Consider the following 12,805-nt stretch of genomic DNA (forward strand, 5'->3'; position numbering starts at 1 on the left):
GCAGAAGGCTGGTGGAGGAATCTGTGGATGCTCTCAAGCAGCATCTTGAGGACAAGAAAGAGCTCATCGCCGCTTGCGGCGGAGACTAGTTCTCGCGGCCTGTAGCAACATAGAGATCAGTGAGGCAGATCGTTGTCTTCCTTCTTCTTTTTCCCTTGTGTATTTCGGGCGTTGCCACATGTGGCTTTTTTAAATTATGTTCCTAAATATGTAAGACAATTATTATCCACTGTCATCGTCCTTATATTCATCATGCTTGCTATAAGTCGCAGTCGATGCTATATAGGTCCGTTAGATCTTACATCAAGATCCGTGCAAAACTTTCTTTTCAGATTTTCATTTTTCTCTCATAAATCTTAGTCCAGTGAGACACATAGCCATGTCGTAGAACCGGGGCTCGGGCACCATTAATGGAGACGTTGGCATGGAGGTGCATGGTGGGTGGCGGTCAAAGGGCTCTCCTCCCGATGAGCACGCGTAGGGGTCTGATCGCACGCCTTCCGTACTTAAATAGCTACCCCGCACGGCACCTCCTAGCCAATAAAAAAGTGACGCGTGGCGACACATAAATGTTAAGTAGAACGCCCATGGTTTCAATAATACTTGTGTTTCCGATTTGTAACATGACAACACTTATTCCAAAATGACTATGTTGATTGTTAATGTGTGCGCCTTCGCAAATCAGACAGAAAAATTACCACAGCATGTTGGTGCCATGTCATGACACCATGCCAAGTTTCATGATTTTCAGGCGTGTTTTGGATTTACAGGAATTAAAAAACCAAGTTTCTCAATCTTTCCGGCCGAGCCATGACGCCCCGATGTTTGAATTTCATTCCTATTTCTTGCATGGGACCTATATATTCACCCAAGGACACACATGTGATTTTTCAACCAACTTTGGTGCATTGGAGCATGTGCTTGTAGTTCAAATTTGAATTATGCACATTAAATGCGCAGAAACTCAATTAATGTGTAAAAAAGGCCAAACGAACCCGGAATAATTCCAAAAATTAGCACGATACTTCTATTTGGTCTAATCTACATGTGTTAAAAAATTAAGGCGGGAGAAGGCAGTGTACGTATCTCGTTTCGCACACGAAGGTGACACATTCCCGCCAGTTTGCAAGAAGCTTACACCAAAGCTTGTCCTAATTCGGCCAAAAAAATTACCGCGGCATGTTGGTGCCATGTCATGACACCATGCCAAGTTTTATGGTTTTTAGGCGTGTTTTGGATTTACAGGAATTATAAAACCAAGTTTCTCAATCTTTCCGGTCGAGCCAGGATGCCCAGATGTTTGAATTTCATTTCCATGTCTTGCATGGGACCTATAAATACACCCAGGGACACACATGTGATTTCTCAACCAACTTTGGTGCACTGGAGCATGTGCTTGTAGTTCAAATCTGAATTATGCACATTAAATGCGCAAAAACTCAATTAATATATAAAAAAGGCCAAACGAACCCAGAATAATTCCAAAAATTAGCATGATACTTCTATTTGTTCTAATCTGTCTGTGTAAAAAAATTAAGGCAGGAGAAGGCAGTGTACGTATCTCATTTCGCACACGGAGGTGACACGTTCCCTCTTGGAACCACGAGCCTCCTTGAGGGAAGCTCCCGTTTGCAAGAAGCTTACACCAAAGCTTGTCCCAATTCGGCCAAAAAAATTACCGCAACATGTTGGTGCCATGTCATGACACCATGCCAAGTTTCGTGATTTTCAGGCGTGTTTTGGATTTATAGGAATTTAAAAACCAATTTTCTCAATCTTTTTGGCCGAGCCACGACGCCCAGATGTTTGAATTTATTCTCATTTCTTGCATGGGACCTATAAATTCACCCAAAGACACACATGTGATTTTTCAACAAACTTTCATGCATTGGAGCATGTTCTTGTAGTTCAAATTTGAATTATGCACATTAAATGCCCAGAAACTCAATTAATGCATAAAAATGCCAAATGAACCCAGAATAATTCCAAAATTTAGCATGACACTCATGTACTAGTTGCATGTTCACTGTACGTAAATGTTCTAGCAATTCAAACACCATCCTTTCCCTCCGTAACACCATTTTGTCTTTCAAAACATAATGGAAAAAAATCAAGCATACCACAAACAGTTTACTAGAAAGAATCGTGTGAGATGCGATATAAAATATCTTGGCGCACCGTCTTGTGTGGCTTACGCAGGAAGCTTCGTCGTCTACAGTCCACCGCCCCCTCTTGAACCACACTTGTGCACCTGTTTCTCGCGGCACTGAGCAATTTTTTTTTGCCACCGCGGAAATATATATCTCCCCGCCCCTCCCTCCTACCAAAAGCCACATTTCCACTGTTCCTCCTTGCTTTCCAAGCTCAAACCTTCACTGCTGCTTGCTGGCGGCTTAGCCTCTCCGGCGACCCTTCTTCTTACAGCGTCGCCTCCTCGCCAGATACCCTTCTTCTTGAAGCGCCGCCTCTTCGCCGGCGACCCTTCTTCTTGCAGTGCCGCCTCCTCGCCGGCGACCCTTCTTCTTGCCGCGCTGCCTCCTCGCCACTGACCCTTCTTCTTGCTGCGCGGCCTCCTCGCCGCCGACCCATCTTCTTGCTGCGCGGCCTCGTCGATATGGTCAGCTAATCCACACCCCACCCACACCATCCTCCTCCTTTCCCGTCTCACATGCCCCGACCGACGGCGCGACACCTTCCACCAAAATCACTGCCCCCTCATACAATTAGGTGCCGCCCACATCCATTTTGCATGCAGTATAATGTGGAGCTTAGTAGCATGCGGCCGCACGCACACGCAAGGTCGCTATGGCTGCCATGCGTGTCGATCGCCAGATCTTGGAGGAGCACCTTGTCTTCGAGGCCACCATCGACACCGCCACGCGGTTGTCTACTTTAAAATATAGTTCGTGCTGTTTTCTCGAGGCCACCACCAGTGCATTCTAGTGATTTGTCCTCTGTAATGTTAATATGCAATCTGATGTTCAGTTAACAGTTTGGTCCTCTGAAATGTAATGTTCCGTTAACACTTTGGTCCAACAATTGCTACATTTCGTAGTACTGTTCTCAAGCATTCTTTGTTTTGTTAACTATCTTATCTTCTAGTACATGTTTCCATTCTGCAATGTCGTGCTCAGTTAACTATTTTGGTTCATTTGGTCTGTTGTCCAGTTAACTGTTTGGTTCAGTTCTGCAATTTGATTTTCATTTGTTGTGGGTAAAATATTGTATTGTTATGCATGTGACACCAATCGAATTTGGCTGTACTCAATACATATTCTACTGATAGTATGGAAACTCTCAGTTAACCTGATCAAGATCTTCCTTATGTGTGTTGCAGGGAAACAATGGGAGACAGTGCGGTTTACCATCAAGGTTTGTTCAAGCAGGGTCCTTTTGCTAATAGCACATTATTGTGCAGTTGCAGGAATCATTCTAATATTTAGGTTTCTTACAATTTGGTCTTGCGCATGTAGGTCCTGCTGCCAGAGGCTTAGACCCACTGTTCGACCCATTTTGCATATGGGGAAATGAGATGTCCATGAATATTAGTCAAGTCAAAAAACTCAGAAAGATTGTTAGGATGAAGAAACTTGCGATGAATAACAGCAAGATCTTTGTTTGCACAATGAAGAAGACATCTCTCAACTATAGGATGGTACCAAATCTTTTACCTTGTTTTTACCCCTTGCGCCATTTCAAAATTTACAACAGCGATTTATGCATAGCTTTGTTTTCAGTACTTTTCAAAGCAGTTCACCGATGATTACCTCTCAAACCACCTTCATGGTCAAGAGGTGAGGAAGGTATTCATTCAACACCCACGGTACAATATTGAAGTCTTGCTGAAGAGGACGAAGGTTGGGCAGGAAATTATCCATAGCCACTGGCCTAAAGTTGCAAGGACATTCAACATCACTAAAGGCTCAATATTTGCCTTCCGCTTCTGCAGTTTCCCAGATGAGATTCATCTGTCTATTTACCGTGTATGATGCTACTTTCCAAAGGTTTTTTATGCTGCATGTGAAACTTGGTGCTGTTGTGTAATGGCATAACTGAGTTCCGAAGTTATCTGATGTAATTCGATTATGAAATCCTGGTTGCTTTTATACGGATATGAAATATCTGGCATGTTTTATAAGAAATATCATTTTGATTAGTACATGGATCATCAATAATAGGCTAATTACCCTGCTTATTGGGGTTTTCTATTGCAGACGGTTACTCATACACCACCTTGGGCAATGACTCAAACAACCAGCACATTTTCTAGAAAGTAGGCGTGTTCGATCAACTAACAATCACACATGGCTTCCGGCAGCGAACTATTTGTGTTAGGCCACCTTGCACAAACGTTTCCACACAAAGAACTGTGTGTGATATACATACGTACGGAAATGTTTTTCTAGGATTCACCGCGTGGGATGTACATACCTACAGAAATGATTTTTTGGAATTCACCATGTGGGATTTACATACCTACGGAAATGATTTTTTGGGATTCACCATGTGGGATGTACATACCTACGGAAACAATTTTCTCGGATTACTGTGTGGGATGTACATACCTACGGAAATGATTGGGTTTCGATGCCTCGCCCGATCGCACACGGCCCCAGCCTGTGTCCCAGGAGGGCCTATCCCCAACGATTTCTGGGTCATGCGGGAAGGACCCCATACCTGTGCTGTATGAAAACCGTCAGAAACGTATAAAACGTTTGCGATGACGGATGCATCAAACACGGTTCAGGTTTTAGTTGTGTGTGTGTGATGAAGGGCATACGGTTCAGTTCAATTAACTTTTTGCGATGAGGAGGAACAAAATAAACTGGCAGCCAGATGAAGGCGTGTGCGATACACAGCATACGGTTCACTCGGATGAACTATTTGTGATTAGGCAACACAAAAGAAACGGGAAGCCAGATGAAGGTGTGTGCGATATACAGCATATAGTTCAGTCGGATGAACTGTTTGTGATTAGGAAACACAAAAGAAACGGTTAGCCAGATCAAGGTGTGTGGGATATACGGCATGCCGTTAACTCAGATGAACTGTTTGCATTGACACAAGAGTACAGAAACGGTTCAACTTAACAAGACGTGTGTGTTGTGCGATGGGATTGCATGCGGTTCACTCGGCCCTTGTCGTCAGTGTGTGACCTCCGTGGCAACCATTCGCTCCCTAGGCGCCTCTTCGTGTACCGTGGCAACCGTCCACCAACTCTTCGCCTTTCCCCCTTGATTTGGAACTACTGTCGCACGCTAGCTCTTCATCCCTCCTCCATTTGCCTTCACCCTTCCTTCTGCCATTGTTTGATCATCTTCTCCATGGAGGGAACAAGCTGGAAACGACCCCGTTATTCTTGCCCCGATCTGAATGCTGACACGGTGGAGGAACTCATTGATCGGTGCGATGTCATCACCTCGGCTAGCATGGCAGGTTCGTTCAAGACCATTCTCGACTCAACTAATAACATCATTACAAGGAACCCAAGGGTCTAGGAGCGGTTTGATCTCCCCTATCTTCTTTGTCGTGACCCTGCTGACTGGCATGGGGAAGAGGGAAGCCTCGCCTTGTGTAAGTTGATGCCGCTTGATAATGATACGTATGATGTTAAGATGCCATTGCTTGAGGGCAAGGCTTGGGCAGGCGCAAATAGAGATTGGGTTGTTTATATTGGCTACAACTGCGAGTGGGAACTTGTGAATGTGTACACTCATCACCGGGTTCCACTTCCAAAAATCTCAGACTGCCCAGAGGTTGAGCACATAGATGGTCTACGTGAGTTCAAATACGATCATGGTAACTGTCGTCTACGGAAGATAGCAATTTGTCGAGTTCCAACCACTCTTGGGATTACACGAACTATGAAGTTGTTGCTATCTTCGACAAGCTTGTTGCCTTCCTTACTTCCACGCCTCGATGGATATTGCTCAAAAATCAGTTTCTATACACGGATGAGTACTATGATGCAATTCAATACGAGGATCTTGTGTTTGCTGCCACCACTCGTGACGCTGTTTTTTGCATGGAATTCTCATGATTTCGGTACATTTGTCTTCCACCATAACTATAATTGTTTCATCCACATGCATGTGGGTTAGCTAGTTTCCCTTTACTAATTGACCTTCTGTGTTTCCATGGTCCTGTGGACATTCCACCACCTATACTTGAAAATTTTATTCACGAGCATGAGGACGAGCAGGACCCATATACTCAGTGGCGCCTGGCAACTTATTCCGATGGATCACCTCTTCTTGTTTGTATACGGGGCACTGCTGTTGTTACTAAGGAAGCAGGTGTTGTCTCATATGGTCGCACTCTCCGGACCTATTCCAACATCCGTTGTAGGGTATTCGGGATGGATACTGGTGTACTAGCGCCAACACCCCTCTCCCTGGTTCAGTGTTGAAAGTCGTGGAGGAAACTCGCTCTTCCTTGGACAAAACTATCCAATGATGGTGGAAGACGATCCAGCTGCTGTTGACACAACATTACTACCATTTATGAGAAGCAATTGTATCTATACCTCGGGCATTGCGGTGGTTCCCTACCCTGGTCGTGCTATAGTAGGTCGCTTCAGCCTGGATGATCAGTCCTGCGTTGGTCTCGAGATTGACAGTAGCTGTCCCTTCCCAGAGAATCACTTCTAGTTCAAAGCAAGCGTTTTCAATGCCGATGAGTGGTTGAGATGAAGTTCATTTCATTTCTTTGTTATTTCTTGTGTGAGAAACACTTTACTAGAATGTCTTGTTGAAAATGATCTATAATACAACGTGTATCCTCGTTGTCGTTGTGGGTTGATGACTTGTTGTATGTAATCAATGGTACATTTGCATATGCGTCCATGAACTCACGCCTGCTAGTGGTGTCCATATGAACAGTGCTAGTGATTTTAGTTACAAAAATTAGATAGTGCTAGTGATTTGTAGCTGCATATTTTGACAAATCGCAGTGTTACAAGGTTGACAAATGGAAATGTTACTAGATAAACAAATGTCAATCTTTCTAGCTTGAGAAATGGCAACATACCCAAAATGACAGATATGCAAATCTTACCCAATTGTTTGTACGTGGTTGCACCCAGGTCATGCAAAACAACCGTTTGCGTTGAAGGGATGCAGAAATCCTGCTCGACACATTTTCCCTTGGCTTCCTGGGGAAGCTGTCGGTTTGCATACGGGTGTTCTAACTAAAACGTTTGCAATGAGTGTTTTATATTTAAAAACCATTGACGTTTTTTTCAAAAGAAACTCGTTTGATAAGTCTGTACATTAAGAGAGAAAAATGCAAGTTCATTCAAACCATATCTTTCATTCAGTCACACTACGAATTTATATTCATATGATCGAGAATTCGAGATACAGTATTAAACCCCCAAAAAATTATTTCCGGTGGCGGCGGAGGCGGCGTGTCGCACCGTCGTTGTCGTTGTCGTCCTCCAGGACGCCGTTGTTGAAGTCTTCAAGGCAGCACAAAATTTTCTTCACTTGTAAATCAAACATCATGTCGTCGCGCGATCGACGGGCGGGGCGCGGGAGGACGGCAACTGGCTCCGCTGAGAGGTAGCGGTCGACGGTAGCGTCCCATGCCGCTGAGGGGGGGGGGCGCACGGTCACGGGCACGGGCGCGGCGAGTGCAGCCAAACGCACTCGGACCGTCGCCGCGGTGGGTGGAGGGGCACACACGGGCGCGGTGGATGTAGCCAAATGCACGAGGACCGGCGGCACGATGGGTGGAGGGGCGCGCACGGGCACGGGCGCTGGCGTTGGCGCTGGCATGTACACGAGCTCGCGCAGGTCCGTGGAGTTCTCGGTGACGCCCGCAGCTTCCAGCTCAGCGATAGTGCTCTGCGACCAGCCCGTCAATGCTACGGGGATGGTCGCTGGCGCGGGCGCGTGGATGGGAGCTGGGACGGGAACGGGGGCAGCAACCGCCACAGCCAGCTCATTCTAGGCCATGTTCATGAGGCCCCATTCCTCCTTATTTTCTATCTCCTCCGGCTCGGAGTGGACTTCACCAAACTTGAAGACTAGTGGCAGATGATCATTCTGCGCCATGGCGGTGGAGGTCTGCGGGGGGAAGGGGAATCAGAGGCGAATAATAAGGCCGCCCGTATTAAACAACGGCTCGGGCGACATTAATGGAGAGGAAGGCGGGCGGCCATGGAAGTAAAAGGGCTCGCTTCCTAGTGAGCCTGCACAGCGTAAAGCTCGCACGCTTCCCGGTGAGCCTGCGCATTGGAGGACAGCTTGCATGCCTCTCGGTCAGCCTGCGCACCGGACTGCGCTCACACACCTCCCGTTCCGTCAAGGTCAAGCAGCTGTCCGCACGACACCTCGTAGAACCATTAAAATGAAGACACGTGGCGTCACGTGAATGGTTAATAGAACACACACGTTTTGAATTATACAAACATTTGAGATATTAAGTGGCAGCTCTTTTTTCAAAATGCCTTTGTTGGCTGTCATTATTCGAGTGCGCCTTCTCTCAAAATGGACACGAAAAATACCACATCATGTCGGGCGCCATTCCATGATAGCATGCCAAGTTTCATGAATTTCAAACAAGTTTTGGATTTACTAGAATTTGAAAACCAGGCATCTCAATGTTTTGTCAGCAATCAACGGTGCCCTGGTGTTTGAAATTCATTCCCATTTATTGCATGGAACCTAAGCATGCACCCAAGGACACAGATTAGATTTTTCAACCGATTTATATGCAGTCGAGCATGTACATGTAGTACAAATTTGAATTATGCACATAAATGCATTGAAAACTCAATTAATGCATAAAAATGACCAAAAGAACCCCGAAAAATCACAAAAATTGACACAACACTCCTGTTGTTCTATGTTGACACGAGAAATTTTTTGGAAGCAATAAGAGGCAGTGGATATCGTTTCGGCCCTAAAGGTGGGATGTTCCCTACTGAAACCATGATGCTTGTTGTGAGAAGCTCTGGTTTGTGTGAAGCAAATACCCAAACCTGCCCCAAATGGGACAAAATTTTTACCACCACATGTTGATGCCGCTCCATGAAAGCATGCCAAGTTTCATGAATTTCAGATGAGTTTTGGATTTACTAGAATTTAAAAACGAGGCATTTCAATGTTTTGCCGGCAATCAACGGTGCCCTGGTGTTTCAAATTCATTCTCATGTCTTGCATGGGACCTAAGCATGCACCCAAGGACACAGATTTGATTTTTCAACCAATTTATATGCACTGGAGCACTGGAGCATGTGCATGTAGTTCAAATTTGAATTATGCACATAAATGCATTGAAAACTCAGTTAATGCATAAAAATGTCCAAACGAACCCGAAAAATCACAAAAATTGACACAACACTCCTGTTGTTCTATGTTGACACGAGAAAATTTTGAAAGCAATAAGAGGCAATGGATATCGTTTCGTCCCCAAAGGTGGGACGTTCCCTACCGAAACCATCATGCTTGTTGTGAGAAGCTCTGGTTTGTGAGAAGCATATACCCAAACCTGCCCCAAATGGGACAATTTTACCACGCATGTTGATGCCGCTCCATGATAGCATGCCAAGTTTCATGAATTTCAGACGAGTTTTGGATTTACTAGAATTTAAAATAGGCATCTCAATGTTTTGCCGGCAATCAACGGTGCCCTGGTGTTTGAAATTCATTCCCATTTCTTGCATGGGACCTAAGCATGCACCCAAGGACACATATTTGATTTTTCAACCAATTTATATGCACTGGAGCATGTGCATGTAGTTCAAATTTGAATTATGCACATAAATGCATTGAAAACTCAGTTAATGCATAAAAATGTCCAAACGAACCCCGAAAAATCCCAAAAATTGACACAACACTCCTGTTGTTCTATGTTGGCATGAGAAATTTTTTGAAAGCAATAAGAGGCAACGGATATCGTCCCGTCACCAAAGGTGATACGTTCCCTATCGAAACCATCATGCTTGTTGTGAGAAGCTTATACCCGAACCTGCCCCAGATGGGACAAAATTTTCACCACGGCATGTTCATGCCGCTCCATGATAGCATGCCAAGTTTCATGAATTTCAGACGAGTTTTGGATTTAATAGAATATAAAAACCACGCATCTCAACATTTTGCCGGCAATCAACAGTGCCATGGTGTTTGAATTTCATTCCCATCTCTTGCATGGGACCTAGAAATTCACCCAAGGACACACATGTGATTTTTCAACCAACTTTGGTGCATTGGAGCATGTGCTTGTAGTTCAAATTTGAATTATGCACATAAAATGCCTAGAAAACCGAGTTAATGCATAAAAATGTCCAAACGAACCCTGAAAAATCCCAAAAATTGACACAACACTCATGTTGTTCTATGTTGACACGAGAAATTTTTTGAAAGCAATAAGAGGCAACGGATATCATTTGTCCCCAATGGTGGGACGTTCCCTACCGAAACCATCATGCTTGTTGTGAGAAGCTCTGGTTTGTGAGAAGCATATACCCGAACCTGCCCCAAATGGGACAAATTTTTTTAACACGGCATGTTGATGCCGCGCCATGATAGCATGCCAAGCGTCATGAATTTCAAATGAGTTTTGGATTTACTAGAATTTAAAAACCAGGGATCTCAACGTTTTGCTAGCAATCAACAGTGCCATGGTGTTTGAAATTCATTCCCATCTCTTGCATCGGACCTAGAATTCACCCAAGGACACACATGTGATTTTTCAACCAACTTTGGTGCATTGGAGCATGTGCTTGTAGTTCAAATTTGAATTATGCACATAAAATGCCTAGATTTGAATTATGCACGTAAAATGCCTAGAAAACCCAGTTAATGTATAAAAAGGCCAAACAAACCCCGAAAAATTCATTCCCATTTCTTCCATGGGACCTAAGCATGCATTGAAGGACACATATTTGATTTTTCAACCAATTTGTATGCACCGGAGCATGTGCATGCAGTTTAATTTTGAATTGTGCACCTGAAATGGCTAGAAAACCAGTTTAATGTACGATATGTCAAAACGAACCCCGAATAATTCCAATTCTTTTACGACACACATACAATTGCATGTTCACTATAGATAAAAGGTCTAGCAATTCAAACATCATCCATTGCCGATGTGACCCCATTATGTAATTCAAATCAAGATGAAAAATTAAGTAGATCGCACACAGTTTATTATCAGCAACCATGTGAGATGTAGTACAAAATATCTTGGAGCACCGTCGGTGTATAGTACGCCTATGGCTTACGGGAGAAGGTGTGTCGGCTAGAGTCCACAGCCGGCGTGTCAAGCACACTAGCTTGCTCCCCCAAAACTCCCGCCTCTGCATCCCTCTCTGCTTCAGTCCCTTGATTCAAATTTTCAGTAGCCCCGGCATTTTACTCCCGCCTCTGCATCCCTCGCAATCTAAAAAATATATGCTCGCCCTTGATCCTAATTTTCAGTAGCCCCGCCTTGTTACTCCCGCCTAGTAAAATTTTCAGTTGTCGCAGTATTTCCTCAAACACAACCTCTGCTCACACGGACACACACAACCCTCGAAACCATTGGTAGGTCGCCGCCATCGTCGGCGCCTCCATCCTCAACCTCTGCCTGTGTACCGGGGAGCTCGAGTAGCCAATGGCCAAAAAGAGGTTTATCGTGTCCTTTTCGCCCGACGCCGGTGAGGTGGCCGACGAGGTGTCCCCGTCGTCCTCCGCGGGCCTGATCCCCCGTCACCGGTCCCCCGATCCGTCCGCTGCCGCGCCCCTACGCCGGTTCGAGGACTTCCCCATCCTCCCCCGGACCCGATAGCTGACGAAGTCCTACCTCAGGTTCCGGCAGCGGCGGTGGGGGACGTGGGTCGCCGAGATTACAGATCGAGAGACCCACACCTGCCGGTGGCTCGGTAGCTTCCACACGGCCGATCTCACGGCCATGGAGTACGACCACTGGCAGGTCCGCTACCACGGCGCGGCGGCTAGGCTCAATTTCCCCTTCGGCACATGTCCGGTCCACCTCGTTTCACCGGAGCCAGGGGTGGTGAGCTCGGCTATGGCGCGGGAGGACCGTGAGGCGTGAGAGCGTCTCGAGGCCGAGGCCGCCGATGAGGCCTACATGCAAGAGCTCCCCCGACAGCACCTGGAGATCGTGGAAGCGGAGCGGGCGATCTTTGCCGGCGCGGAGGGTGGCGAGGTTATCGCACTCTCCTTTGATGACGGGGTCGAAGGTTGTGATGACGGCGACGCGAAGGGCGGCGAGGTTATCGTGCTCTCCTCTGATGGCGAGGTCAAAGGCGGCAACAACGGCGGTGCGGAGGGCGTCGAGATGGGCCCCAGGACGAGGAGATCGACGTCGACGAGTGGAGGAGTGCCTTCCCCAACGACCCCAACGACGGTACTGGCCCGGACCCAGCTCGCGGCACACCGTACATGACGAGGAAGGATTGGCTCGACCTCTACTTCGATCGAAAGTAGTTTAGCTTAGTTAAAATTTATGTTTTATGTTCGGTTATGCAAAACTATCTATATTTATGTTTGAATGCATGCTACTTTCGGTTGAACCTGCTTTGAACTTGATCAAATTGAAGTTTACAACCTTAAGTTTAGGGGATCGACTAGAAAAGGCCAAAAGTTGTTGGAGTATATATATATATCCACTAAGGGTTTTAGTCCTTTAACTTTTGAAGGATCGCCTAGAGATGTCCTTATGACTTGTTTATTTCAGTTCTTCACAATGTGATGCTCTATATGTGCAACTATTTGCTGTGCAGTTCAATTTCATCAATAACAGTTTCAACAATACCACTATGAATTACGATATTTGGTTGCTGTTAAGGATATTG

This window comes from Triticum urartu, chromosome 7 (genome assembly GCF_003073215.2).
Source record: "Triticum urartu cultivar G1812 chromosome 7, Tu2.1, whole genome shotgun sequence".
Classification (NCBI taxonomy): Eukaryota; Viridiplantae; Streptophyta; class Magnoliopsida; order Poales; family Poaceae; genus Triticum; species Triticum urartu.